At 39.0% G+C, this 15,665-nt stretch overlaps 1 protein-coding gene across 1 annotated transcript in view; it reads left to right on the top strand.

The window, feature by feature from the left end:
- Window positions 1–15,665, top strand: part of il11ra (interleukin 11 receptor subunit alpha) — a 52,980-nt gene that overhangs the window by 279 nt on the left and 37,036 nt on the right. The window lies entirely within an intron of this gene.

Raw genomic sequence — 15,665 nt, 5'->3', positions numbered from 1 at the left:
TCTTTAGCTGATGTAGCACCTTGAATACTTTTAAATGCCTTATAATCTTGTCTTCAACAATGTCTCATAAATGAATGGACTTAAAAAATATCATGTATTGTAATGTCTGATAGATATACTGAACATGGGCTGTTTGCTTCACTGATGATGAAACCTAAATGAGTATGAGATATTAATGAAGAAAATGTTTTGTATTGTTACAATTAATGATCTTAAAAAGAAATCCTCAGTTTGATAGTCTCTGATGTGTGTGTTATATTGTGGTAAGTGTTGGTTGAGTTGCGTGTTTTTGTGTAAGCAACGTTGTTTATTTGTCTTTAAATGGGGTAAATAAATTAGAGAGCTCAAATAATCAAAATAACTGTTGTTGCTAGGACTTTTATTTAGGCTACTTGTTATAGCCTTTAAAATACAAGCACAAAAACACTTACCTGTGTGAAGATGAAATCATGAGTCATTCAAAAGCACTTGTTTATGTGATAAACAACATTTGTGTTTTTCCTGCTCTTTCGTTTTGTATATGTATATGCATTATGGTAGTTCCAGGGGCAATGCTAAAGGTTAATGCACAGTTTTTCCACTAGAAATAAAAACTACACCGACAGACAGACAGACTAAGAAAAAGACCGAGACAGAGGGACTGGATCTCCCTACAGATGTGCATTCCTCCAGCCAGTGGAGTGATCAGCCTTTAAATAGAGCTCAACAGGAATGCAAACACACCAAGCAGAAAAAAGAGGCCTGGGGGCTGCTCAGGAGTAGGAGAGGGAAGGTAGGTGGTTGAATTCTAGACTGCAAGATCTTTTGCTCATAATGGGCTCAAAATGTTGCTTACTGGTTTGTCCCATTTTAAGCAAAACATCGGTGAAACTTCATACCAATAAGGTAGAATCATCACCACTCTTTAATAGCTTTAGAGCCAGTAAGTAAGTCAAGGTTAAGTTGTTTAGTGTGTGTGGGCGTTTCAAGCTGCATCCATTTATGTATAACATAACATAATTTAAATTGAATGTGCAAAGATTTTTTTCTTATTTCATTCTAGTCAGGGAATCGTGGCTCTTACACTCTTACTCTTTGATGGCCAATGTGTTGACAAAAAGTGAATTTTGGGTTTAATTACGTTTTTTGGTCAGTTTTGTTATGCTCAGAAATTGCCTGAGATGTCACTTGTTTGTTCAACAATAGTAGCTGGATAGTCATATTTGGCAGTTTGAATGAGATTGGCCCAATCTTAGTTGACTGAACTGATAATTTAATGGCTTTCCTTCTTTGGTAGACAAGTGTCTTGTTTCTGTTTGTTCCTTGAGGGATGGAAGGGAAGAGTTCACAATCAAAGACTAGTTTGTTGTTGGTCTGTTGACCACCTGGTACCTTGGAGTTTCCAAGAAAGCAGAATTGGCAATTCTCTCAGTATTTCTTTCTCTTCACCAAATATTCTTTCTCAGCTGTTTACATGGCTAATGAAAATGAATGTTTTACTAATGGTTCTGTTTATATGCCTCTGTGCACACTGCGATCAATCCCGGACAAACTGTCAGCTAGTTGTTTTTTTTCCCATGCACCGAGCTGACACTAAACAGACAGAGGAGACTGTGCGTCAATAACTTTGTGACACATATTCTGATTGGCTGTATACATGTCCAAAGAATGCTCCTAAAACTAATGTCGACATATCCCACAAGCTCTGTTTTATTGCTGTCCATACCAGAGGAGCCAAACACCTGGCCACTCCCTACAGTATCTCTTTAGATTACAACAGTTTTTTCTGTCATTTGGTTTCCCTTTACAAACTCGGTATCCTGGTAGGGAAAACCTTTTTCTTTGTATTCATCTCCTGCTTGTCAGATTACAAATAAATTTAAAGAAAGATGACTCTGAAACTCTCTAGCAGAACATCAGCTCTTCCACTTAGGCTACTTGACCACTTTACCACTGTGAAACTAAATGTACATAGAGGGACCTTGCTGTTTAACCCCGGGGAAGTTAACCTATCCATGCAATCCCAAATCTTCTGGTCTTATAAAAGAGGAACTGGAGAGTGTTTTTTTTCTTTACAAACATTGTGGCAAAAAAAACTGAAAAAGATAATTTAGAAATACACTCTGAGCAAATGTGCTTTTTGGACTCAGACGCTACAGGGACATCCAAAAAGAAAATGAAATCCAAAGTGCTCAAATATCCTGTTGCAATGCTTTTTATCTTTTAAACATGACTGACATCTATACATGTTGGTGCCTTTTGAGCCTGCCAGGGTGCATGATTTAAAAAATACATTTAGTTTAACTGTGCTTTGTGTAGTCATGTTAACTGTAGTGCAGTCAAGGTGGAGGTCAAAGCTCTGAGAGAAACACTTAAGGAGACTTTTAAGTTAAATCCTTTGCTGGAACACGTGCATCAAGAGAATGATCTATTTACAGCTAAGTGTGGGAGTAGCTTTTCAGAGCTGTTCTCTAGTAAATGATTGATGAAATGAATGCTCCGAAAGGAATAACCAATCAGAGAAAGGGATTTAACTTAAAATTCCCTTTTGTTAAGTTTGATAAATACAGTCACACAACAGTTAAGTTTACTTCAGTTCATTTTTTTGTACAGCTCAGTTCAGTTTAACTCACCTCCAAACACCTCATTCTGGTTTGAGAAAGGTACTGTTATTCAACTGGCCTTCTGCTTTGCCTGATTCCCTGCAGACAGCTCCCACTGGCAGTCCAATCTCTGCACTAACCCTGGCCAAAAACCACACGCACACACACACACACACACACACACACACACACACACACACACACACACACACACACACACACACACACACACACGCACACACACACACACACACACACACACACACACAGTATGTACAGTGTGCACACGCTGCACTTAGACCTTGACACAGACTCATGCATGCACATATATATGCATAGGCCCAAACTCAGACGATCCAATACCTTTGTGCATGCACACTCACATAATCACAAGCACACAGAGCTAAACTCAGTCCAAGCCTCCATACTCTCTTCTCCACACTCATATTTCACTAGTCACACACAGAGGGCCCACGGCAATCAACTTTAAATTAGAGAGAAAGCTGCTCCAAGAACTTTGGCGCTGCTTGCCAGGTCTGAGGCTATACTGCTTTCGTGTGTGTGTGTGTGTGTGTGTGTGTGTGTGTGTGTGTGTGTGTGGAAGAGCGACAGAAAGAGCCAGCTCTTGATATTAAACCAACTTTGAGGGGCCTAGATTGGGGTGTTTTTTCTCCTCTATTCCGCTGTTGGTGCACTCTTCAGCCACTCATATTTACCCGCAGCTCTGCTCAATTGTTCACTGTATTTTAGGCCTTTCTCCACCCGAAGTAGCTGTAAGATGTTCAATCCAAACCTGGCTTGTTCATTTCTAGTTCCACTATGATTATCTGCATTTGCTATAGTTCCCACAGATCCAAGCCACAAGGTCAAGCCGCTAAAGTGGGGCTTGATCTTGTGGCTTGGATCTGTGGGAACTCGTATTGGTAAGCTTAAGTGACCAATATGAACATTCGAAGTGTGGTGATCGTGAAAGTTTAATATTTGCGAAACAATTGGTTGTTTTTGTATCTAAATTAATGTTAGGTATGTTTCTTGTACAGCTACAGCATCTGTCGATGCTAGCTCTGCCCATTCTTCAAAACACTCCCTGTTAATGGGTGAATGGTGGTTGAGTACATAATGGCAGCTCTGCAAAGAAACCCTACACTCACTCTTTGATATATGCGAACTGATGCCAGACATCTGAAGTTTGCTGCATCTGTTTTCAATAGAAAGACTTATTTTTGCCAACAGACTCCTTGTTTGATACGGAAAAAATCTCAGCATTGTGTAAGATCATCTTCATTTGGTCTGTTATTATTTATACAATTATAAGGCTGGGATATAAAGTTATCCTGATAGAGATTTGCAATAGGATTAATGTCGATATTAGTGATAAACACTGGACATTTTTACATGTTATGGATTGATTTGATAACTTATCGCAAAGCAGGAATAGCGACAACAGCCAGTTAGTCTGCAGTCTTTTGCTTAAATGTGAAATAAATGGCCACTTCCCACTGCAAAGCATTGTTTAAGCTTTCGGTGGAGAAATTGTCGTAATTTCGATACTTAATAGTTACAACAGTATTATCTCTAATAATTTTCCCATAAAAAGAAGCTCGACCGATATTGGATTTTTGGGGGCGATGCCGATTCCGATATTTGGGAGTAAAAAAATTTAGATATCGATATATCGGCCGATATATTCACATATGTTCAAAATGTATCTGAAATCAAAATATTAAAATTCCAAATCTGAAAAGTAATTGTCACATTTGCATGACATACAAAATTCAAATAAAATAGTGTTTCTGTAGCAACTTAAATAGCACTAATCTAAAATATCAAATTAAATAGAAGTGAGTATAACACAAAAACACACAAAAGTAGGGACAAAAATGATTTTCTTGTTTTTCCCTCCTTCACAGTGCTGCTGAAGATAAAAGTCACTTAACACAGACCAGCTCATTCGACAGACTGATACTGGCTGATAAAAGGCTTCATGAGCAGGATTTTCTATATTAAATATTCCCTATTAATCAACATCATAATCCAGGAGAAGTGTGAGCTGGTGTCTGTATCTGCAGAGGATCTGCCCTTCGTCTGTGTTTCTATTCTTATTATTCTGCTCCGTTTGGGGCATTTTGGACTATCTGTGGACTGTCTATCGCGGGGCAGTGGTCTGGAGCTCAGCCAACAGTCGGGACTCAATCAAAACGTAGCATCACGGTGACATGGCTGTCGCTCTGCTCTGCTCTCTCTGTCTGTCTGTAGCACATCGTATTTAACATCTTTATGTGACGTGAAAGGGACTTCACAAAACGTCTTCATTTGCCGTTCTGTGAATGAGAACAGTCTGCGCGCGTGTGTCTAACTGCTATAAGGAGCTGCAGGTGTGACGGAGGGCGGAGTAGACAGACGCACACACCTGGCAGCAGTGCGACGATGGCTTATTAAAACAAAACCCTGTATCTTCCTGCAGAGTTATACGGAGGTGTAGACGTGTAAACTTGTTGTTTAGAGCGTAATCGTTGTGAAACTAGCAGACAATAAAGCTTAAAGATCCTGTACCATCGTTATTATCGAACTTAAAACTAACTGAGAGCCAGACTATACACACGGGATCTTGTCTGCGCAGTTTAGATGCGCAGAGAGTAGAAACAGCGGCCTCCTGAAAGCAAGCTTTCTTTGGCTGATTATTGTGATTTTAACACGAGTTTGTTGTTCACAATGTTTCGTTCTTTATGGGAAAGATAATGCTTCCAAATGCTTCCCTTCGCTGTGTTTGCTGTTTTGCTCAGCTGTGTCTGTTTAGAACATATGTTCTGCATATGTTGGTAATTGTCATTTTTGTGCTGGTTTATAGTTTAACCATGAGTGAGGTGGCTGTTTCATTTCTTGACTTCAGCTGTAATTTGGTCAAAAGGTTAAGAGCCTGCCTCTCATATTGTCACAGTTAGAACTATGTCCTCTGTGTGTCTGTAGGTGCACTGACTTTTACCCGCAGCACTGCATAAAATTGAATTAATTTATATCGGAGCGTATTGGAGGACATTTACGCTGATACTGATATTTTTTGCGAGGTTCGAATATCGGCCGATAAATTGGTTGGGCTCTAATAAAAAGTATAAGCTGCTCTTTTTGTAAAGTGACTTGAGATAACTTTGGTTATGAATTGGCGCTATGTGTTTTATGGAGAAGAAATAAAGCCCCTTTCGCAAAAAACCTGCTAACACCTTCTAACACCCGGCTTTTTTGCTTAATGGGAAAGGCTACAATCCGCATTCAGACCCAGATCAAATGACCTAGTAGAACTGGGTAATTATCACCTCGGCTCCGATCGGCATTAATGGGAACACAAAACCTGTGTCGACATGCTAATCTCCTGCCCCTTTCCGGCGCGATGCTAAGCTCCGTCGGTAACTTCTTGCGACTCCTTGTCATCTAAGCTACAAATTCCGCCCTTCTCCGTCCAAGCAGCGCTCCAACATTGTTCCAAATTTGTCGGCGCTGAGTTTGATACACATACTGAATGAGTAATAGATGCAACAAAGACCTAACCACCCTAACATCTTCACTGTTTATTAACCCTGTTTCGGGCGAGTTTGTGACGTCAGATGGTCACGCAGCAGAAAAGAGAACGAGAGGAGTATACGCCACTGCCAATGGGAAAAGAGACAATTGGGTCTAAAAAACATCGTCCGTGTGCTAATTTCAGTGGGAAAAGGGTGTAAGAAAGATACTGATTAGTTTGCTTGTACAATGAACAAATGCAGAGGACTGTTTGGTGCTTAGCGCTCCACTGTAGGCTTATCACTAGTTGGGGTGAATAACTGCAGGCTTAGCCCTTCTAAAAAACAGCATGCATGCTCAGAGTTCCAGGAAAGATAAATTTTAAAGGAAGAGCTTCCTTTCCATGTAAATGTGTGTTATGACCCTCCAGACCTCTACAGCCTTTCACTCCAAGAAACTGTTTATCAGTAAGTCACGGAGGAAAAGAAACATTTAATTCAATGACTTCTTTGAATATTTTCCCATCTATATTAAATAGAAGAGGTTTTGTGAAGTCTGTTTGACTGTGACCAACTTTTTTTTTTTTAAATGATATGAACTACATGAGAGAAATTTGTTTTGCACTTTTCACATTTTGCAGCGGTGTTGCCAGAGAAAGCAGCTTCTAATAGGTTATCCTTGTATTCTGTAACTGCTCTGTCCAGCCTAGTGTTTACAGTGAAAATACAGAAAAAAAACTGGGGAGATAATTAAAGCTTGGAAGAATATTAGCCCATGCTGGAAAAACACTCTATTGATTGCTTTGGTTTTAAAATTATACCTCCAAATCATGGGAGGTTACTTGCCAAACCAGCATGAAGAATACTGTGGATTGATTTACAAGCTGCTGTGGCAAAAATGCACCAGCATTTTGGCTGCTCTGTGTTGACTCCCACCCTGCAGGTGTTTCTATTTACCGTCACTGCCATCCTGAAAATGCTCTGTTTGCGAACTTGATGTCTCACATGAAATTAAGACGTTTTTTCAGCTGTGCACATAGATCCACCATCTTGTTATTAGACAAGGTTCACTAATGCAGACTCACTTTGCCGTCTCAGTGGGTTCATTTTCAAAGGCAGTGGAGAGATCTGAGACTTGCAGGGAAAGGAGAGAAATGGAGCTCTTATTTGTCCTTTGTTCAGTGTAAATAGTGGTGTAATAAAGGGGGTTCATGTTTTCAAATGGAACTGCACTATGAATCCAGTGTCAATTTTCAGCAATTCTTTTGAATGTATGGATTTTTTGAAGTGTATCAGTTATTTGTACCATGACAAGAACACAATACAAAGGACACTTTATTTTGGAAACAGTAGTAAGTAATCCCTAAAGTGTGGCTTTTAAGCAGCTTTAACCAGATTTTGACAGACTGAATAACGTCTGTCCATGCGCGAAATACATTGTCTGTGTGGCTTTGAGCCAGAAAGAACAGAGCATGGTAAACCTAAGACACTGTGGTTAACTCAGTCATGGAGGCTTTAAGAGATCATGTTTGAGAATGGAGCCATAGAGATAGAGAACAATTCATCGGTCTCCACTGTATTGTGTGAAGGTGCAAAGTTGTCACACAACCAACAGCAAAATAACCCACAACTATAAAACCTTCTCAGACAAGGTAGATACGTGCATAAGGTCAAGGATGAGGAGGCATGCAAAACTTGTGGGATCCTGACGCTCACTAATTTTGCCAGACAGACTGTTGAAGTTGAAGCTATGCAAGGCCTGGTTTTTGATCTTTTAAATAATGATCTTACTCCATGAATCAGTGTACTAGTTTTAGAATATCAAAGTCACTTCTGGCCATCCAATGGTATCATTTCTCCAAGAACGCAAAGTAAAAAGAAGGGACACTGAGATGGACCGGTAAATATTAAGTTTGCCATTATACCTGATCCTTTCTGATGGACATAGGGGGCTAAATAATCATTTCACATGCTGAAATCTAGTGTGTTTAGCTACAGAAATGTTCTTAAGGTTCTTTATGAACGTAACACATTTTAAATTTTTACTTTATTTGGAATAAGTTATATGCATTTCTTTAAAAGTTATGGCCCTTTTTTGACGTGAATATAAATTTTGAAATAATTATATATCATTGAATTTCCCCCTTCAGTTTTCCTTATTGTGGCTTGACTTATAGATGTATGTTCACAGTTTGTTTTTACATCTGGCTGCTTAAATGTTTAGCACTTACCATAAATCTGAATAGGGCAACACCTGGATGTTCAGCAGGACTTTGTGACATCATAATTGGTTTGGAAGCAAGTCATGATCCTTTGTAAGGCTACACGTGGAAAGTTGAAACTTGTAGTGCACATAGAGTGAAAATAAGCTTCAGTAAAGTAAGTGACATCTTGTATCCAAAAGTGAAACTTATGAAATTACTTTTATTTTTGTATGACTATACATTTAGGGTTTCTAAATTAGGGAGACAAAGGAAACTGGACATTTGTCTCGAGGGTACCAATTTTTAAACTGATATATGGCTTTTTCTTACACTGGAGATTTGATTATTAAGCACAGTTGAGCATTACCAGCCATCACAGCTACAGTACAAAGTGCAGATAGATGATTTTGTATAGTTTTATAATCTTTTTATTTTTGTCATTGTGAGGAAGCAGAGAGTCAATCATACACTGGCATGAAAACACAATCAGTCAATAAGAAACTGTGACAACATCAAATTAATTGCTGTTCACAATGTGGGGTTGACTCGCCTGAGTAATTTTCTAGTGTATGGAGCTTTTTTCATTCTGCACAAGGTTTTATCAGAAAGTTGAGAAAAGCCTTGATATAAGCAATGGCGCTGACTGAGATCACAGACACTTAAAAGAAAGAGTCTGAAAGAGATGCTCAACAAAACTAAAAACACTCTATTAAGTCTTTTATCTTGCTCAGGACAAGAGTTTCGGCTGAATGGCTCAAATTGTGGGTGGTGGAGGTTGTTGAGGCCATCCTTTGTTTGAAAATGTCATTACTCATCATCACTATGATAATTGCGTCATCTAGATAGCTAAAAGTGTGAGATGACAGTTAGAGAAGTATGTGATGCCTAGTAGATGTAGTGTTGAAGTGGTCCATGCTGTGTTCAAGCTGCATCAAGGTGACTATTTTTACTGGACTGGTCGTTCATAATTGATAAGCTTGTCTGTTTAAATTATGTGGTTGCCAGTTAAGATGTAGTAAACTGTCTCCTGGGTAGCGAGTGTGTGTGTGTGTGTGTGTGTGTGTGTGTGTGTTTGTGTGTGTAGAACTATGACATAATTCTCCTAGAATGTCTATGAAAGATTACTTACACTCCACTTCAACTTTCAGTCTTTTCAACCTTTAACCCAGGTTTTTTTCTGTTGTCTTCTCCTTTCAGTTTTGTTTTTTCCTCACTCAAACTTTACCTATCTCTCCCTGTTCCTCTTTGTCTTTTTCCTCTGCCACTTTGCTATTTTATTAGCTCTCTGTCTCATTCTATCTGTGTGCTAACCTAGCTCTTCCTTCTGTCTTGCTTCTGCTGTGTTTGTTGTCTTCACGGAGTGTTAGCAGTCTTAAAGGAGGTTAAATGGGTGTTGTCGAGCATGGTGATCATATCTGATTTGGCAAGCAGGTGACAGAAACAAATGAGAATGTAGCCAAGACTACACTAACAATGTTTCTTAAATGACCAAATATTTTTTTACTTGTTATCAGTGAATGAAAACTGTTTACTGATAACAAGAATTCCAAGTGTCTGTATTCTATACAGTATCTATATTCTTTACAATATATTCTGTCAATATACTGTATATTTTTGCTTGTTATCTAATGATTGGTTAACCATTGACCAACCTAATTTTACGTGTTCAAAAAGTAAAGGCTGAATGAAATACCCTTAATATTTTGTAATACATTAAAAGGCGTAAATGAAACAGGGCTGGAGATTGATTTTTTCATTTTACAGTCAAAGTTAACGTCTTTACCATTTGACTTGTAAATGTGTACCTCAATAACTGCTGTTCACATATGTTCACATATGTACAAACCGAATGCTGCACAATTGCTATACATACATTTTTAGGGTGAAAAACAGTTCAGTGTGTTTTGGTAAACAGCAGTTTGTTGGAATATAAAATTTCTCTTGATTTTCTAAAAGATGTGAAAAAGGATTCTAGGTCAAATCAAAAATGGTTTTCTAAGTATCTCAATGGGTTTGTGACTTTAAGAAAAACACTTCATCATTCAGATTTGAACCAATGTTGCCAACCCGCTAGATTCAGCGACATTTCAGAACCTCTCTGCGACTTTTTTTCCAAAAAGCGTCCATCGACAAATTTAGGGACTTTTTCAGACAAGTGAAATCTATTATATTGTAATTTATTCCCATGTTTGCTACTCAGAGTAATCGCAGTTTATGGCTCCTCTGCCAACAGCTCCAAGTTGCTCTCTCTCTGTCTCCTCTTGTCCTGTGCGTAGCAGCACTGCGCAGGCAGTTGGGGGGTTAGGCAGGGCTGGCCTCACAACAACTAAGCGTTATGCAAATGAATATGTGACGACGTCACCAATATGCAAATTAGCGTATGACGTCATTTGGAGACATTGAGTTGAACATTTTTGGGGGCTAAAGCCACAAATGCAAAAGGAATGTGACGCCTATAAAAACCACTAGCATACAACCAAGTGACACTAACAATACTTCAGGACCAATGAATTACTGTGTGCGAACTGTGATCAAAAATAGCTGCACTGCCACCAAAACTATGACAATAGAACTGAGAAAATTTAATGAGAACATAATGAAAGTCGAGTCAATTCGATAAAATATCAAATTAACTGCCACATTAGAAAATAATGCTGAGGAGAAACTTGTCTATGTTCTGCTTTAGATAAGCCTATTTGTCCATATGGAAGGTCCATATCAAATGATTTTAAATGCATGGTTATCTCTGCGTCGACATTATACTTAAGTGTTAGATAACATTGCATAGGGAGACTGCAAAATTGTGTTGAAAGCATGTCTTACTTGGAAGTATGTTTCCATCCCTGGTTTTTATTCACAACTGTTCATTAAAACACCTGAATGGAAACACCTTTACAACAGAACCAGAAACCATTATCGAATGCAAACTCAGCGCAGAAAGATTGGGCCGGCAGTAGCAGCAGGGCAGCATGACTCCTCTCTGTCGGCCACACTGATGCTCTCAGCTCCTGTAAGGACTCTCAACCCCAGCTAAACCCTCTTTCAGCATGACAGTGATACAACCCCCTCTACTGATATCCACTGTCATGAGAGGTGCTCCATGGTGTTCTGTGATTTAAAAACAGGAATATGATCAAGATGAACACTGTTACTTTCCTGATTGTGAGGAATCGGATGTTCGTTTATTTATTTATTTTTTTTAACAGAGGACAAGGAAAGGCATTAAAATGTGAGTCATAGGTAAGACGTAAGCTTATATATGACGGGCGGACTGTGGCAGGTGGGGGATTTTAAACTACCATGTTGCAATGGTAGAGGGCTTAGAGATCAACAACTTTGGGCCCATCCAGTCGAGGCAGATGGCTGTTCAACATGAGCCTGGTTCCGCTAGTTTCTGCCTGTTAAAGGGAACTTTTTCCTCGCCACTGTGCCAAATGTTGCCAAGTGATACTCTGATGTTGGGTCTCTCTCTAAATAACATTAAAGAAAGAGTACGGTCTACCTGCTCTTTTTGTAAAGTGTCTTGAGATAACTTTGGTTATGATTTGGCACTATACAAATACAATTTGGTTGATTGATAACTGTAAGCCATCAATCCCAACCATAGACTGTATAAATAATGGACGTAGCCACCGTGACGTCACCTATTGGTTTCTCGACTGCCTAAATGAAGCCTTTGCGATATGACTGCAGCCATGTTGGTTTTCTGAAACCAGAAGTGACCATATTTGGGTTAGATGGTGGTGCTGGAGAGGAGCAAGGGGTTGGCCAAGACCAAGTTGTCAAAGCTAAACAGTATGTGCCCGTGGCTAATTCATTAGCTAGTCTATGAGCTAGTTTAACTTTGTTTCCCACAGAATGGGATTCTATTGTGGTGGTGACTGACTGCAGTTGTTTATCAGATTAAAGAAGTTGTGTACTCACCGCTCGCTCGCCCAGTGAGATAGCGGCGGGTGAATGACATGTACCGGGAATATTAAAATAACTACTCTTTTAACCGCTACGGTTGGCCTTAAAATCTCCAGGAAAAAGCCAACAACTCCTGATTTGATAATTAATTGCACAATTAATTAAAGGCTCTTATTTAACTATTAGCATTTCCATTTATTTGGAGGTTATTTTAAGCATGTGCTAACTAACAATAAAGACAATAAATATGGGTTTATTAAAAAATATTTATTTAAATAAACTTTGCAGCTGATTTGGCTACTACTGATACAAAAGATGAACACAAGGAAAAAGAAAAAGAGATGAGAAGATGAAGGACAACTAGGGATGGGTACCTTTCACATTTGAACCGATACGGTACCGATACCCGGTACCTGGGAATCGATATCGGTACTCAACGGTACCAATTTTCGGTACTTTTGTGTGTGTTTATGTGGTAATAAATGTTAATTTGTTTAATAATAAAATCTCAAATTTTTCGTATTTAACATATTTATTTCTCATTATATAAACTTAATATATCAAATATATCAAAACAACATCCAACTGTTTGTATTGTAACATCGCAGTTGTTTCATAAATTTCTTCAACATGAAGCCTTAACTACAACTACAGTGTTTTTTCTTAATAATGCACAAATTAAAACCCAGCTCCACAGCAGTCACAGCCCTGTGACACTCATCTGCCCTCTGACGGGAAAAGGCTGTCTCCTTGGCTTTTGTAAAGGGAGTCACCGTTGCAGCTCTCACTTTAACTTAAGGGCGGGTTGACAATGGGTCCGACGGACCTGTAAATGAAAACAAGCATTTACATTTACGTTACAAAGTACGAGGAACCGAGCTGATAATGATAACTAATGCAAGTTAAAATGCCAAGCTAACGTCATCTTAAACACTAGGCTTCTTTACCTGGAGCAGACGAAGATGATGATGCCTCACTTGCATCGTCATTGTCGCTGTTGCCATCACCAAATGTTAAGGCCATTTCTTCTCCCAATTTTGCTGGCTGCAGACGACGAGTCGCTAACGGATGCAGGCGTGCAAACGGTGCCGAATGCAGGAGTTGTAGCCGTAGATCTGAGGCTGTCGAAAATTGTGCACTCTTTAGCCTTGATAAAAATCTTGTGCTTAACCAGGTGCTTCCTCAGATTGGAAGTATTCCCGCCGCTGGCCTGCACTTCGCGCAACAAAGTCACAAGGATGCGTTTAGGTACCGAAACATGGTACCGTTTGATTTTACGTGAATCGGTACTCGGTAGTACCAACGGAATTCGGTCGGTACCTATAAAAGTACCGAATACGGTACCCATCCCTAAGGACAACAAAAGAAAATGAGAGAAAAATCTCACAGCATGGCTGTAACTTTGGACTGTAACGTTAAATGTCAGAGTTGATTTTTAAAAGAGAGATGTGTCAGGTTCTTTGTAGAGTACAGTGTTATGATAATGTACCACTCCGTCTACATAGCTTACTTTTACTAGCTGAGAAGCTAATCATCTATCTGTGAGTCTGCATCATCAACAAGTCCAACATGCCTTCTCTTCAAATGAGCGGGTGTTACTGACGTGCTCCCGTGATAAGCAAGGTCCGCTTTACACAACTTGCAGGCGATCCTTTTCTTTGCAGCGTTGAGTTATTTATTTATTTAATTAACACATTGTATTTGGTAGAAGTTGCCTGTTATTCAGTAAAACTAATGCGTGGTGAGATCATGTTGGGCTTTTTCTGGCTTTGACAGATTTAAACTCTGAAAACCTCCCACCCCGAATGCCGCCTTTGATCTTTAACCAGCTTTTTAATCTCTCTCCTGGATCGCTCAAGATAAACACACACACGGAAAACACGTACACACAAACAGAGTGTCTCAAAATCAACAAACTTTGAAACCGTACCATGGTGGTGCGCTGTAAATCAGTATTCTATCTGCTTTACTATCTCAAGCAAACTGGCTGGATAGTCGACTGTTTGTGCGGCAGGTCTCCGCTGTGTGCAGCAGAGCCAAACAGTCTGATGAGGGCTTTCTCTTTCTTTGTTGCTCGTTTATACTGAGAGAATATTTGTTATAATTTGTGTTGATTCCTGCTTCCAGCAAACAATTCACACTATAATGAGGTTGCTGATTTCTTGCAAAGGTTGATTAAAACTTAACCTACTTAGCCTGATGAATACATGAAATCACCTTGCACTTCTGTCTGGTTTTGTCTGAACAGTCATGCAATAGTTTCTGCAGTGACCAGTGTAGATGAGTTTTTGTGAATTTGCTTCAGGCTGACATATAGGGTCTGTTTGCCCCACTCTGCCCTGACTGAATAGTCCTACTGTAGATTCTACAGTGTACACGACTGCTCAACTCTATTTATGTGTGTTTTGCCTCTGACTGGTGTACTGTAAAAGAGCTTGACCGTATGATCTTTTTGCCTGATCTAGCCTTAGAGAGTTTGATTCCAATAGGCATGAAAACTAAGCCGCCAAAACTAAACAGCCCACAACTTTGGCGTTTAGGTTCCCATGCCATCACAGTGTGTAAGGCGAGCAAGAAAGAGAGATTGAATCGTGTTTCTTTTGCTCTAATGTTACTGCTACAATACCACCATTAAACTCTGATTAGATTACTCCATTCATTTCAAAGACCAGAATACTTCCCCAATCATCTGTTGTTGTTTTTTAAGATACTTAATCTATTGAAATGTCAAATTGGGTGATGAGTGAAAAATAATAGATTTTATTTTGATGCCATATTGTCTTAACCTTGTTTACAGTTAACATGCTGGATATTATTTGGTCGCCCAGCAATGCTGGCTTGTTTAACACTTTTAAGGTCTATTAAGTACAGGAGGATGTGTCTGAGTTGCTTTGTGATTTTTGCCACAAAATGTAGAAATCAGTTAAAATGAAATTTGAATTGGAGTATTTTAAGAAGATTTTAAGAAGACCTGATATACTTTTAATGATGTAAACTGATTCAGATATTCAAACTCGATAGTGTTCAGATGTTTCCTTTGCTCTCTTTTCTACTTCTCTTTCTATCATGACAACTTTTCTCTTCTCATTTTCTGCCTCTTTCTATCCTTGCCGCACTTCCCTTCATGTACCCACTTTCCTCGATCTTTTTGATCACCTTTTCTTTTGCCTTCTCTCTCAATTTTAATTCCATTGCTCAATCTGTAATGAATTAAACAAAATCAAATACCAAATGATGACTGTCGGATTTAGAAAGGGGATGTCCCTGGAAGAAATTACTCCCTGTGGTCAAATAATGCAAGTTCATAATAATTAGAACTTATTTTTGCATTTACACAGTTAAAAAGTGGAAACATACCCAAACTATTAACATTACAGCACACAATCTACCAAAGTGGGTAATCCACATGATTGCATCTTTTGCTTGTTATTTTGCTTTTGGTTGTAAATATTTTTACCCTGTTTCAATTTTTCCAT

The sequence above is a fragment of the Semicossyphus pulcher genome, unplaced genomic scaffold (assembly GCF_022749685.1).
Source record: "Semicossyphus pulcher isolate SPU_LCO1_2020_fin unplaced genomic scaffold, fSemPul1.0.p SCAF_28, whole genome shotgun sequence".
NCBI lineage: Eukaryota > Metazoa > Chordata > Actinopteri > Labriformes > Labridae > Semicossyphus > Semicossyphus pulcher.
The sequence above is the reverse complement of the archived record's forward strand: the minus strand, read 5'-3'. Positions and strand labels throughout refer to the sequence as shown.